Source organism: Triticum aestivum, chromosome 4A, assembly GCF_018294505.1.
Source record: "Triticum aestivum cultivar Chinese Spring chromosome 4A, IWGSC CS RefSeq v2.1, whole genome shotgun sequence".
Taxonomy (NCBI): Eukaryota; Viridiplantae; Streptophyta; class Magnoliopsida; order Poales; family Poaceae; genus Triticum; species Triticum aestivum.
In genome coordinates, this window is record NC_057803.1 from 340,072,411 (window position 1) to 340,083,814 (window position 11,404).

Sequence of the window (11,404 nt, forward strand, 5' to 3'; positions counted from 1 at the left end):
AAACACCTCGTAGTCTTCGTCGAAGGCACCGAGGGTGGCCTCGAGAAAACGCCACGAACTGTCGTTTAAAGCAGCCAACCGCGTCGGCGCGTGAGGCGTCCATGGTGGCCTCAAAGGTGAGGTGCTCCTCCAAGATCTAGAGGTCGGCAAGAATGGCAGCCATCGCAACCTCATCTGCGCGTGCGACCGCGATTTGCTTCTCCGCTGCCAAATGCTCCTTGAGCTCCTGGCTATACTACATGCACCATGGCTTAGGGCGGCGCTTATTTGGTGGAGGGGTCCATGATTTGGGTGGAAGGTGTCGTGCTGGTGTATCGAGGCATGTGGGATGTGGAAGGAGGAGGAGGGTGGGGGTCTGGTGTTGATTACCTGCCTGGATAGACGAGGCCGAGCAGCGTGAATAAGGGTCGCCGGCGAGGGGTCGGCGCTGCAAGCAAGGAGTGAAGGTTTCAACTTGTAAAGGAAGGCCGAAATAGGGGAAATGTGGCTTTTGGTAGGGGGGAGGCGGTGGGGAGGTAGATATTTCCACGGAAGCCGAAAAATTTGAATCGGTTCAGCGACAAAACTGGCGCGCAAAGTACCATCAGACACGGTCCCTTATTCAGAACTGTGTACAATATGTGAACATCACAAACGATTCAGATAGCTTAAACCATGTGTGATGAGTTTGAACATGAAAAAATTTGGTTCCAATTTCCCTGGTTACAGTGGTCATCCACGTCATTGCATAATTTGGGTACACATCACACCCACACTTCTTAGTCGAGCAAGTTCAGTAATTAAACAAAGCTAGCTGGCCTAAACAATACTCTAACAAATTAAAGATCGGCGTTCTTAATTAAACAAAACAAAGAGTACTACTACGGCTGGTGCTTGTCGATCTCCGCCGCCTCCTCCATGTCCAGCTCATGCCAGACGGTCTCCTGGGGAAGGGGCTCCATGGCATCCATCACACCATACTCGGCAAGCATCTCGCCATCCGCGTCCGCCATCTCTTTGGAAAAGGCCGCCACGAGCTAGGCATGGGAGGCCACAATATGGGCTTGGACGGGCTCCGTCGTCGCAAGGTATACGGCGGAGGAACGGAGGCTGCTCGAACGCTCTCGGTGATTGCCAACTCTTCGACCGTGAGTTGCTGACCATTGTCGGAGAAGCTTTGTTCGATTTGTGCGGTGACCGCCATGAGCTGGGCATGGCGGCCTCGCCATGGTCATGGGCGGCCTCCATCAGGGCTAAGGCCGCCGCCGTAGAACGGACAGCTGATGTGCCGCTCTCGCCAGTTGTTATCCCTGAGGCATATGTTGTTGCCGCCACCTAAGAAGCAACAACGGCCGTTTGGGCTGCCTTAGCCACCCGGTCGCATATTGCGGCCGCGCTCATGCACCTTGTTAGCATGCGCATGGTGGCTGCGACTGCTCTCTTGCTAGAGTGGGCCGCCAAAGTTTCCCTCACGACATGTGTCCACGTCCCCATCTTTCATCAGCGACGATTGAACAATGAAATGATATTTGTTGAGCGAGCTAGTGTGCTTGACACGCCGGCTGTGGACTGTAGCCGACACACCTTCTCGCGTAAGCCATAGGCATACTATACACCGACAGTGCTGCAGGATATTTTGTACTGCATCTCACACGGTTTATGATTATAAATTGCGTGGGATCTACTTGATTTTTCATCTTGATTTGAATTATATAATGGGGTCACAACGGCAATGGACGGTGTTTGAATTGCTAGACCTTTTATCTGCACGGAAGATGCAGCTATATGTGTGTCGTAAAAAAATTGGAATTATTCAAGGTTTGTTTGGAAATTTTATACATCAAATTGGTTTTCTAGCCATTTTAGGTGCACAATTCAAAATTAAAGCACATGCTCCGGTGCACCAACATGGGTTGTAAAATCATATGTGTGTCTATGGGTTTATGCTTTTGTCCCATGCAAGAAATAGGGATGAATTTCGAACACCACGGCACCGTGGCTCTCCGGCAAATGTTGATGTAATTGCTGTTGTAATTCTAGTAAATCCAAAACTCCTATGAAATTCATGAACCTTGGCATGCTATCATCCAATGGCATCAACATGCTAGGGTAAAAAATATTGTCCCGTTTGGGACAGCCTATGGTATAAGCTTCTCACAAACCAGAGCTTCTCACAAGAAGCCTCATGGTTCCGTTAGGGAAACGTGTCACCTTTGTGGACAAAACGATATTCCTTGCCTCTTCTTCCTTTCAATTTTTTTCCTGGTGTCAACATAGAACAACAGGAGTGTCGTGTTAAATTTAGGATCTTTTTGGGCATCGTATGGACATTTTTATACGTTAATTGAGTTTTCTAGGTATTTATGTGCATAATTCAAAATTGAACCACACGCACATGCTCCAGTCCATAAAAACGGGTTGCAAAATCAAATGTTTGTCCTTGGTAGCAAGATTAGGTCACATGCAAGAAATGAGAAGGAATGTCAAACACCTTGACACTGTCGCGCGGCCACTAACATCGAGATACATGGTTTTAAAATTATAGTAAATCAAAAACTCGTCTGAAATTCATGAAACTTGACATGATATCATGGAACGGCAGGGACATGCCGTAGTATAAATATTGTCCCATTTGGGGTAGGTGTGGGTATAAGCTTCTCGCAAACCAGAGCTTCCCTTACAACAAGCATGATGGTTTCAGTAGGGTACGTGCCACCTTGTGGGACGAAACAATATCTATTGCCTCTTCTTACTTTCAAAATGTCTCGTGTCAACACAGAACAACAAGAGTGTTGTGTCAATTTTTGGGATTTTTCGGGGTTCGCTTGGACATTTTTATACATTAACTGAGTTTTCTATGCATTCATGTGCATAATTCAAATTTGAACTACAGGCACATTCTCTAATGCATATGAATTAGTTCAAAATTCAAATGTGTGTCCTTGGTTGCATGCTTACGTCCCATGCAAGAAATGGGAATGAATGTCAAACACCCTGCCACCGTCACTCGACCGCAAACATTGAGATACATGGTTTTTAAATTCTAGTAAATCCAAAGCTCATCTGAAATTCACGAAACTTGGCATGATATCATGGAGCGGCATCAACATGCCGTGGTAAACTTTTTGTCCCATTTGGGGCAAGTTTGGGGATATGCTTCTCACAAACCAGAGCTTCTCACAACAAGCCCAATGGTTTCGGTTGGGAACGTCCCACCTTTGGGGACAAAATGATATCCATTGCCTCTTATTGCTTTCAAAAATTTTCTCGTGTCAACATAGAACAACAAGAGTGTTGTGTCATTTTTTGGGATTTTTCGGGGTTCGTTTGGACATTTTTATGCATTAATTGAGTTTTCAATGCATTTATGTGCATAATTCAAATTTGAACTACATGCACATGCTCTAATGCATATAAATTGGTTTGAAATTCAAATATGTGTCCTTGGTTGCATGCTTAGGTCCCATGCAAGAAGTGGGAATGAATGTCAAACACCCTTCCACCATCACTCAGCCGCAAACATTGAGATATCTGGTTTTTAAATTCTAGTAAATCCAAAACTTGTCTGAAATTCATGAAACTTGGTATGCTATCATGGAGCGGCATCAACATGCTATGGTAAAAAGTTTGTCCCATTTGGGGCAGGTTTGGGTATAAATTTCTCACAAACCAAAGCTTCTCACAATAAGCCTGATGGTTTCCGTAGGGAACGTCTCACATTTGGGGACGAAACGATATCCGCTGCCTCTTATTGCTTTCAAAAAATTTCTAGTGTCAACATAGAACAACAGGAGTGTTGTATTAAATTTTGGAATTTTTCGGGTTTTTTTGGACATTTTTATACATTAATTGGGTTTTCTAGGCATTTTATGTGCATAATTCAAATTTGAACTACATGCACATGCTCTAGTGCACATAAATTGGTTGAAAAATCAAATATGTGTCCTTGGGTGCATGCTTAGGTCCCATGCAAGAAATGGGAATGAATTTCAAACACTAGGGAACCGTTGATTGCCGGCAAAACGTTGAGATACTTTGTATTTAAATTCTAGTAAATCCAAAACTCGTATGAAATTCATGAAACTTAGCATGCTATCATGAAATGGCACCCGACATGCTGCAGTATTTTTTGTGTCCATTTTTAGAGAAGGCACACTCGAATAACAGCCAACAAAGGCATTTTGAAAAAATAGCTGCCACTTTAATATCTGAAACATTTGTATAATTCAAATCGTGTGCGTTCTGTTAACCATTCACGTGACGCCACATGTCTTCATTTTAATGGCTATAGAAGGTGCCGTGCGGATAGCTTCTTGACTAAACAGGAGGCGTGCAAGCGGAGTCCGGTGCGCAGGCTGGCCGAGAGGCATGCAAGCTGTCCTCCAATATGCACACTCACCAGGAAGCATGCGAGTTGTACACTGCGCAGGCTCACTAGGAAGCGAGCCATTTGACTTCCACAGCCGCCCGCCTTCCTCTCCATTAATGGCGCCCGAGCCGTTGTGTAATACGGGCGGCCTTACTGTTCGCCTCCCATTCCCCTCCCTCGCACAGACCTCCACCAACGCCATGGCACGAAATGATAATCTGCCACTAGTCTTCAAGTTTGGTGAAGTCGACTCCGAGCCGGAGGAGATAGAAAATAAGGAGGAATGGGGCCTCATGGACATGTCCCTGAACGAGCTGGCCGCGGTGGTTGCTGCCCCCGCTCCGGTCCCAGCTCCCATCCCCGTGCCCGTGCCAGCAACCATTCCCGTAGCATTGATGGGCTGGTCGTCGAGCACTATCGTAGAGCTGGAAGCCGTAGGCATCACTGAGGTCTTCGCGGACCCGCGCAAGCTCGTGTACATCCCAGCGCGAGCACCCGTGCCCGTGCCCGTCCACGCCCCTCCACCCACTGTGGCGCTGGTCCCCGTGCATTTGGTTGCACCCGCTGCACTCGTGCCCATGCCCGTGCCCATGCGCGCCCCTCTATCAACTGCGGTGCCGGTCCCCATGCGTTTGGCTGCACCCGCCACGGCCATGCCCGTGCGCGCGCCCGCCTCAGCGGCATGGGACACTACCGTCGACTGCTACCTCTCCGTAGCGCCAGTTGCCGTCCTCCCGCACCCCGCCCGTCGATCGCGCGACGACACGATGTTTGATTTACAAGTGAAGAACATTCTGTGCTGCCTTGAAGACTTCAACAACGGCGTCCCAAAGGATGACAATGACAACGACGGCGCGGCACGCCACCTCCACCACCGCCTGTCGGGGAGGCTGATTCCACCAACACCTATGGGGACAGGGCCCCTTTCGGTTCGGTGGGGGGCGGAGGTCGCACAAAGAGCGGATCGAGGCAGTACACGCGAGCGGTTTTTACCCAGCTTCGGGCCGCACGGATGCGTAAAACCCTACTGCTGCTTGTTTGTGTGTATTGAATTCTTACTCAGGAGCGATGGACGCTGCCAGACTGAGCGTGAGAGTGTTCCTGGTGCTTCCGGATGAGCCGAGCCGGCCGAACCTCCGAACCACTCTACGTTGCGCTTGGGCCTCCTTTTATACTTTCAAGGGGTCACCGACAGGTGGCAACATAGACAAGAAGGGTAAGAATGGAAAAGGACGCGGTAGGTGCAGCTACCGCTACTGTGGATACAGTGCACCCTACCTAACTCTGACGGCAGGGGACAAGGGCATTAAATGCCAGTCTGAGTTGCCTAAACAGTGCAAAAAGTGACCGTTAGGAGCGCCACCGTTTGCCATGATGGCCTTCTCTTCATATCCGCTTGCCACCTCGCACCCCTAGCTGCACAGCCTCCTGCCACGTGTGCTTGGGAGAGTCCTAGAGCGACACGTTAGCAGGTGTGCTGGAGCGCGGGCACGAAGTGGGGGTTTCCCGCAGCAAGCTCCTTGCCGCGGTCATCGTCTTGTCGTGTTTGGGAGCTTGTCGCTCACCGGGCCTTGCCGGGACGCAGGGTGCGTCGCGGCAAGCTTTCTTGGTATGCCTTGAGTGGCCTTCTCGGCAAGCTCCTCTTGCCGGGGTCTTGTCTCTTCCCGGCAAGCTCCTCTTGCCGGGGCCTGGGTTTGAGTACTTTGTTCTTGAATGGTCTTTGAGGGAACCACGGAGGGTCTTGGCGGTCACCCGACAAGCCTTGCCGCGGGATGCTGCGACTGCCCGTGCACAAGTTCGGGGTACTAGGGTACCCCTACTCTAGTACACCGACAGGAGCCCCCGGGCCTGGGCCATACACAGTGCCGAGCGCTGTTGGGCCAGGCCCAAAACAGTGCACGGGCACGCGTGGCCTAGGTCACGCCGCATATCTCTCTGCTCCCACCGTGCACGCCCAGAACGGCACGCGTCAAACGCGGCGTCATGGGTGACGCGGGCGGCGTGCATGGGGCTAAGCCCCTCGAGCATGCGTCAGGCCACGATGATGGGGACGGTTCACGCCCTCCTCCCTAAATGGGGGTAGGCGTGGGGGCGTGGTGCATTTACTGGACAGGGCCGGTGCGCGGTTTTCGGGACGCCCACTCCCCGTGATCACGGGGCGGAGCGAGGCCGCCTCACCCGTCGCCTTGGTTCTGCATCTTCGCCACGCGGCTCCCATGCGCTTTGGATCGCGGATGGTGGGAGTGGGAAACTGGGCCGTCGCGAGCAGAGGCAGCGGGTTGGCCTCGACTCCCTGCTCTTCCCGTGCCTTGATTCGCTGAGCGGGGCGGCCGAGCCCCCACCTCGCTCCTTTATAAAGAGCGGGAGGGGAGCGCAGAAACCCGCACTCTCTCATCTCCTCCTTTCTTCAGCTTCTGCTCCCCTTTCTCTCATTCGCCATGGAGAAAGGGAAACCAGGCCCTTCATCGGTGGCGGCGAGGGTCGTCGCCAGACAGCGCATCTCTCCATCTTTCGCACCCGTGGTGGCAGAGCCAGCCATGAGGGGAAGAGAGAGGGGGCGAGGTCGCGGACGAGGTCGAGGACGAGGTCGAGGCACTCGGGGAAGAGGCAGACGGGGCGGCGTGTCAGCTTCACCTCCGCCGGCGGCTCCTCCCCTCACGGCGGTCCATATAGGGGACGACCCTTGCGAGTCCTTCGTCAGGCTGCGCCGGGCGCCTCGTCATCGCCTCCGGCTTCCAGCTCCATTTGCGCGCGCGATGGAGTTGGACCCGCCCGAGACACTGAGACTGCACATGAGGGGCTATGGAATCAGCGACACGCGAGTCCGCATTGTATTCCCAGCCCCTAATGTGATGTATCTTGATCGAGGGTGGAAGACGTTCGCCCGCATCCACAGTCTGATGGAGGGGTTTACCCTCCATTTTAAGTTGATGGAGGGCGATCTCCTCTCCATCAAGGTCTTCGGGTGCTTCGGCACTCGGGCGAAGTGCTGCGTGGACAGCTCCTCCGACAGCGAAGGCTCCTCCTCGAGCGAGAGTGACGAGGAGGAGAGCGACAGCGACGACGAGGGTAGCGGGCGGCGGGGTGGCGGGTCCGACTAGGCGTCGGGCGCCGCTTCGCGCGGCACCGGTGACCCCATCATCCGTGTCGCCAGCTGCTTGAACTCCCCGGGGTCGTCTCCTTGGGCGGCTGGCGTAGGGAGGCTGCAGAAGGGGAAGAGGGCTGGCGACAAGGCCGTCAGGTCGGAGTACGAGGGCGTGGTGCCCTCGACAGCGTGCTGACGTCCTGCCGCCCCGTCTTCGAGCCCCGCTTCCGGCGCCGCCATCGCCGTCCAGCCTTCGGACGGCCCCCGGGATGTTCTCTTGGCATCTTCTGGCACCCGTAGCTCGCCTAGGCGCTCCTTTTGCCCTTTTCGCCTCCTTGACCTGCCTCCTGAAGAGAGGGATAGGAAAGGGATTACGGGCATCTTATCTTTTTAATTTGTAAGCCCTCGGGCCTTAGCTGTATCTAGAACTTGTAATCCTCTCTTTCATGTTTTTATCCTCTATGGACTGTACCTGAGTGGGATGTTTTTTAATGAAAAGGGGATGCTTGCCAGGTTATTTGTCTCGTGAGTTGAACCCACGCCAAGGAGCAAATCCTTGGTGTCCTTCGGACAGACATTTCATCTCCCGGCAACAAGCCCTACCGCCTCCCCACGTCGCTCGACCTTTCTCACGCCTTTGACGGAGGCGGGAACGAGGTGGGTGCGGTCTCCTCGTTTCATCCCTTTACTGCCGCGACTACGACCAAACTTGGCCCCGGGAACGAGCCCCAGGGCCTAGAGTTGAGGGAGCACGGCAGTTTCCGGGAAGAAACGCGGTTTCGCATTCCCCAGTCCATAAGAGGATGCATGATGAGGGATGAAAGACTTATCTGATATTGCAGCCCCCGGCAACTCTGGTTTGCCGTGGACGATTCTTGGCACTCGTAGCCCCCAGCGATTCTGGCTTGCCGGGCCCCAGGTGCCGTCCGTTTTCTTCTTCTCTTGTCGTTGCCAGTCATGTCATAAGAACACTTTATTAGAGGCGCGACAAGTTGTTTTTGTAATATAACTCTATCTTATGCACAAAATTGCTGTGTTACTTCCTTTACTCGACTCTTGGCTTTGTATGGTTCTGCCCTACGCTTTCTAGGGAAACTTGCCGGCGCAGGTACCCTTGCCGCCAGCGCCGAGTGCGGAACTTCAGCAGCCTGCTGGCGGGGTCGCTACCGACAAGCAACCTTGTCGCAACTAGTTGCAGCTCACTTAAGTTGTTGAGCGGATTCGAAAAAAAGTAAGGGCGCTAGCGGCTCGCTTAAGTTGCTGAGCGGACTCGAAGCAAAGTAAGGGCGCTAGCAGCTCACTTAAGTTGTTGAGCCGACTCGAAACAAAGTAAAGGCGCAACTAGCTACGAGTTGGTTCCTCCGCGCACAGGTTTTCCATACAAAGCACGGTCGTTCAAGGAAAATAACTCAAAAACTTAAAAAACTGATTGCTCAAGTTTTAGCAACTTAGCTTTTTTGTCGTCTACTTCCCGGCAAGGAGAAACTTTCTTGAACGGCCTGGTCCACACCATTATCTTCTCCTTCCCCCCCGGTAAACCTTGTGGGCGAGGGAACCTTCCTTCTTTTGAGAAAGAAACAGAGAAATAAAGTAATAATATGAAGCCTTGGGCTCGTTATTGCTTACCGGATTTGGTGCTGCACAAAGTGTCAGATAACATATGCAAAAAAGGATTATAGCATAAAAAACTGACAAGATGTGCGGGGCACATGAACTTTACTGGTGCACGGGGTCTGCGCCCGGCTTTGTACAAAGGATTACATGCAACAGCGGCAAGACTTGTACAAAAGGTGGTTGCCGGAAAAGCTTCCGGCAACCGCGCCTTACGGGTAAAACTTACGAAGATGTTCAATGTTCCAAGAGTTGCTCACCGGAGTGCCATCTTCGGTCTCAAGGCAAACAGCGCCGGGCCTAGTGACTCGTTTCACCCGATAAGGGCCTTCCCACTTCGGCGTCAACTTGTTGGAATTCTTGGCGGACTGAACACGCCGAAGAACAAGGTCGCCTTCCTCGAAGCTCCTGGCTTTAACTTTGCGGCTATGGTAGCGATGCAAAGCTTGCTGGTAGCGAGCGGCTCGCACAGCAGCCTGGAGACGGTCTTCCTCAAGGAGCAGCGCGTCATCTTGTCGCAGCTGCTCTTGCTTGAGCTCATCATAAGCGAGCACTCGAGGTGACCCGTAAACGAGTTCCGTGGGGAGAACTGCCTCTGCTCCATAGACTAGAGCAAAGGGTGTCTGGCCAGTGGCTCGATTTGGCGTCGTCCTGATCGACCAAAGAACCACCGGCAGCTCCTCGATCCAGTTTCTTCCGCACTTGTGCAGCCTGTCGAAAGTTCTGGTCTTGAGGCCTCGCAGCACTTCAGCATTTGCCCTCTCCGCTTAACCGTTGCTTCTTGGGTGAGCAACAGAAGCGAAGTAGACCTTGGCGCTAAGATCTTGGACATACTACATGAAGGTGCGGCTCGTAAATTGCGTGCCGTTGTCGGTGATGATCCTGTTAGGAACCCCGAAACGGCAAACAATCGACCTGAAGAACTTGAGTGCTGACTGTGTTGTCACCTTCCTCACTGGTTCCACTTCCGGCCACTTTGTGAACTTGTCAATTGCAACGTACAAGAACTCAAAGCCCCCGACAGCTCGGGGGAAAGGGCCGAGGATGTCGAGCCCCCAGACCGAAAATGGCCAGGATAAAGGGATCGTCTGGAGAGCTTGAGCTGGCTGGTGTATCTGTTTGGAATGGAACTGGCACGCTTCACACTTGGTTACTTGTGCAGTTGCATCCTGGAGGGCTGTCGGCCAGAAGAAGCCTTGTCGGAATGCTTTGCCGGCAAGTGCTCTTGCGCCAATGTGGTGACCACATATGCCTCCATGTATCTCTGCCAACAGCTGTTGTCCATCTTCCCGGCGAATGCACTTCAATTTCACACCGTTGAGTCTTATTCTGTATAGTGTGTTGTCGACAAACTTGTACATACTTGACTGCCGGGCTACTCTTTCAGCTTCTTCTTGCTCTTCGGGAAGTTCTCCTGTCTGAAGGAAATGGACAATCTGTTGCGCCCATGCTGGAGCTTGTGGCTCGACAACAAGGACTAAAGGCGTATCTGTTGCTGCGGGAACATCCGCTTCTACGGCAAGAACCTGCGGTTCGGCCGGAGCGTGATATTCCCCAGCAAGCTTGCCGGAGCAAAACTTGTTGGGAGCGTTTGCTTCAACGGAACAAACCAAGAGGTTCGCCAGAGTAGACTGCTCCTCAGCACTCTTGGCGTCGATCTTGGGGACCTTCTTGGCGGCGGCTTCGGGAAGCTCTGCCGGAAAGTAGTCACCAGAAACCAACTTCCTCTTCTTATTATGTCCAGTTAATGGTGTCACGGATGGTTGAGTCAGCTTGAGCACAAAGATCCCTGGTTCCACAGGTAACTTTAGTGCAGCGCACTTTGACAGGCCATCAGCAATGTTGTTCTGAGCTCGTGGAACATGTTCCATTTGCAGGCCGTCAAAGTGTTCTTCTAGCTTTCTCACTTCATCAACATAAGCTTCCATCAATGGAATCTGGTAGTTCTTGTTCACTTGGCGAACGACAAGCTGCGAGTCACCCCTTACAATGAGTTTCTTGATCCCAAGGTCGGCTGCGTTTCTGAGGCCGGCAAGCAAACCCTCATACTCTGCAGTATTGTTCGTTGCTTGCTCCTTGGGAAAGTGCATCTGGACTACGTACTTGAGGTGCTCTCCGGTGGGTGCGATAAGCAGCACGCCAGCACCGGCGCCTTGGAGCGAGAAGGCACCATCAAAGTACATCAGCCACTCTTTACCTGTCTCCTTGACGGGGATGCTCGTTTCTGGAATTTCTTCATCTGGGGTTGGCGTCCACTCTGCTATGAACTCTGCCAATGCCCTGCTTTGGATCGTTGCAGTGCTCTCAAACTTGAGGCCAAAGCTTGACAGTTCCAATGCCCACTCGACAATCCTGCCTGT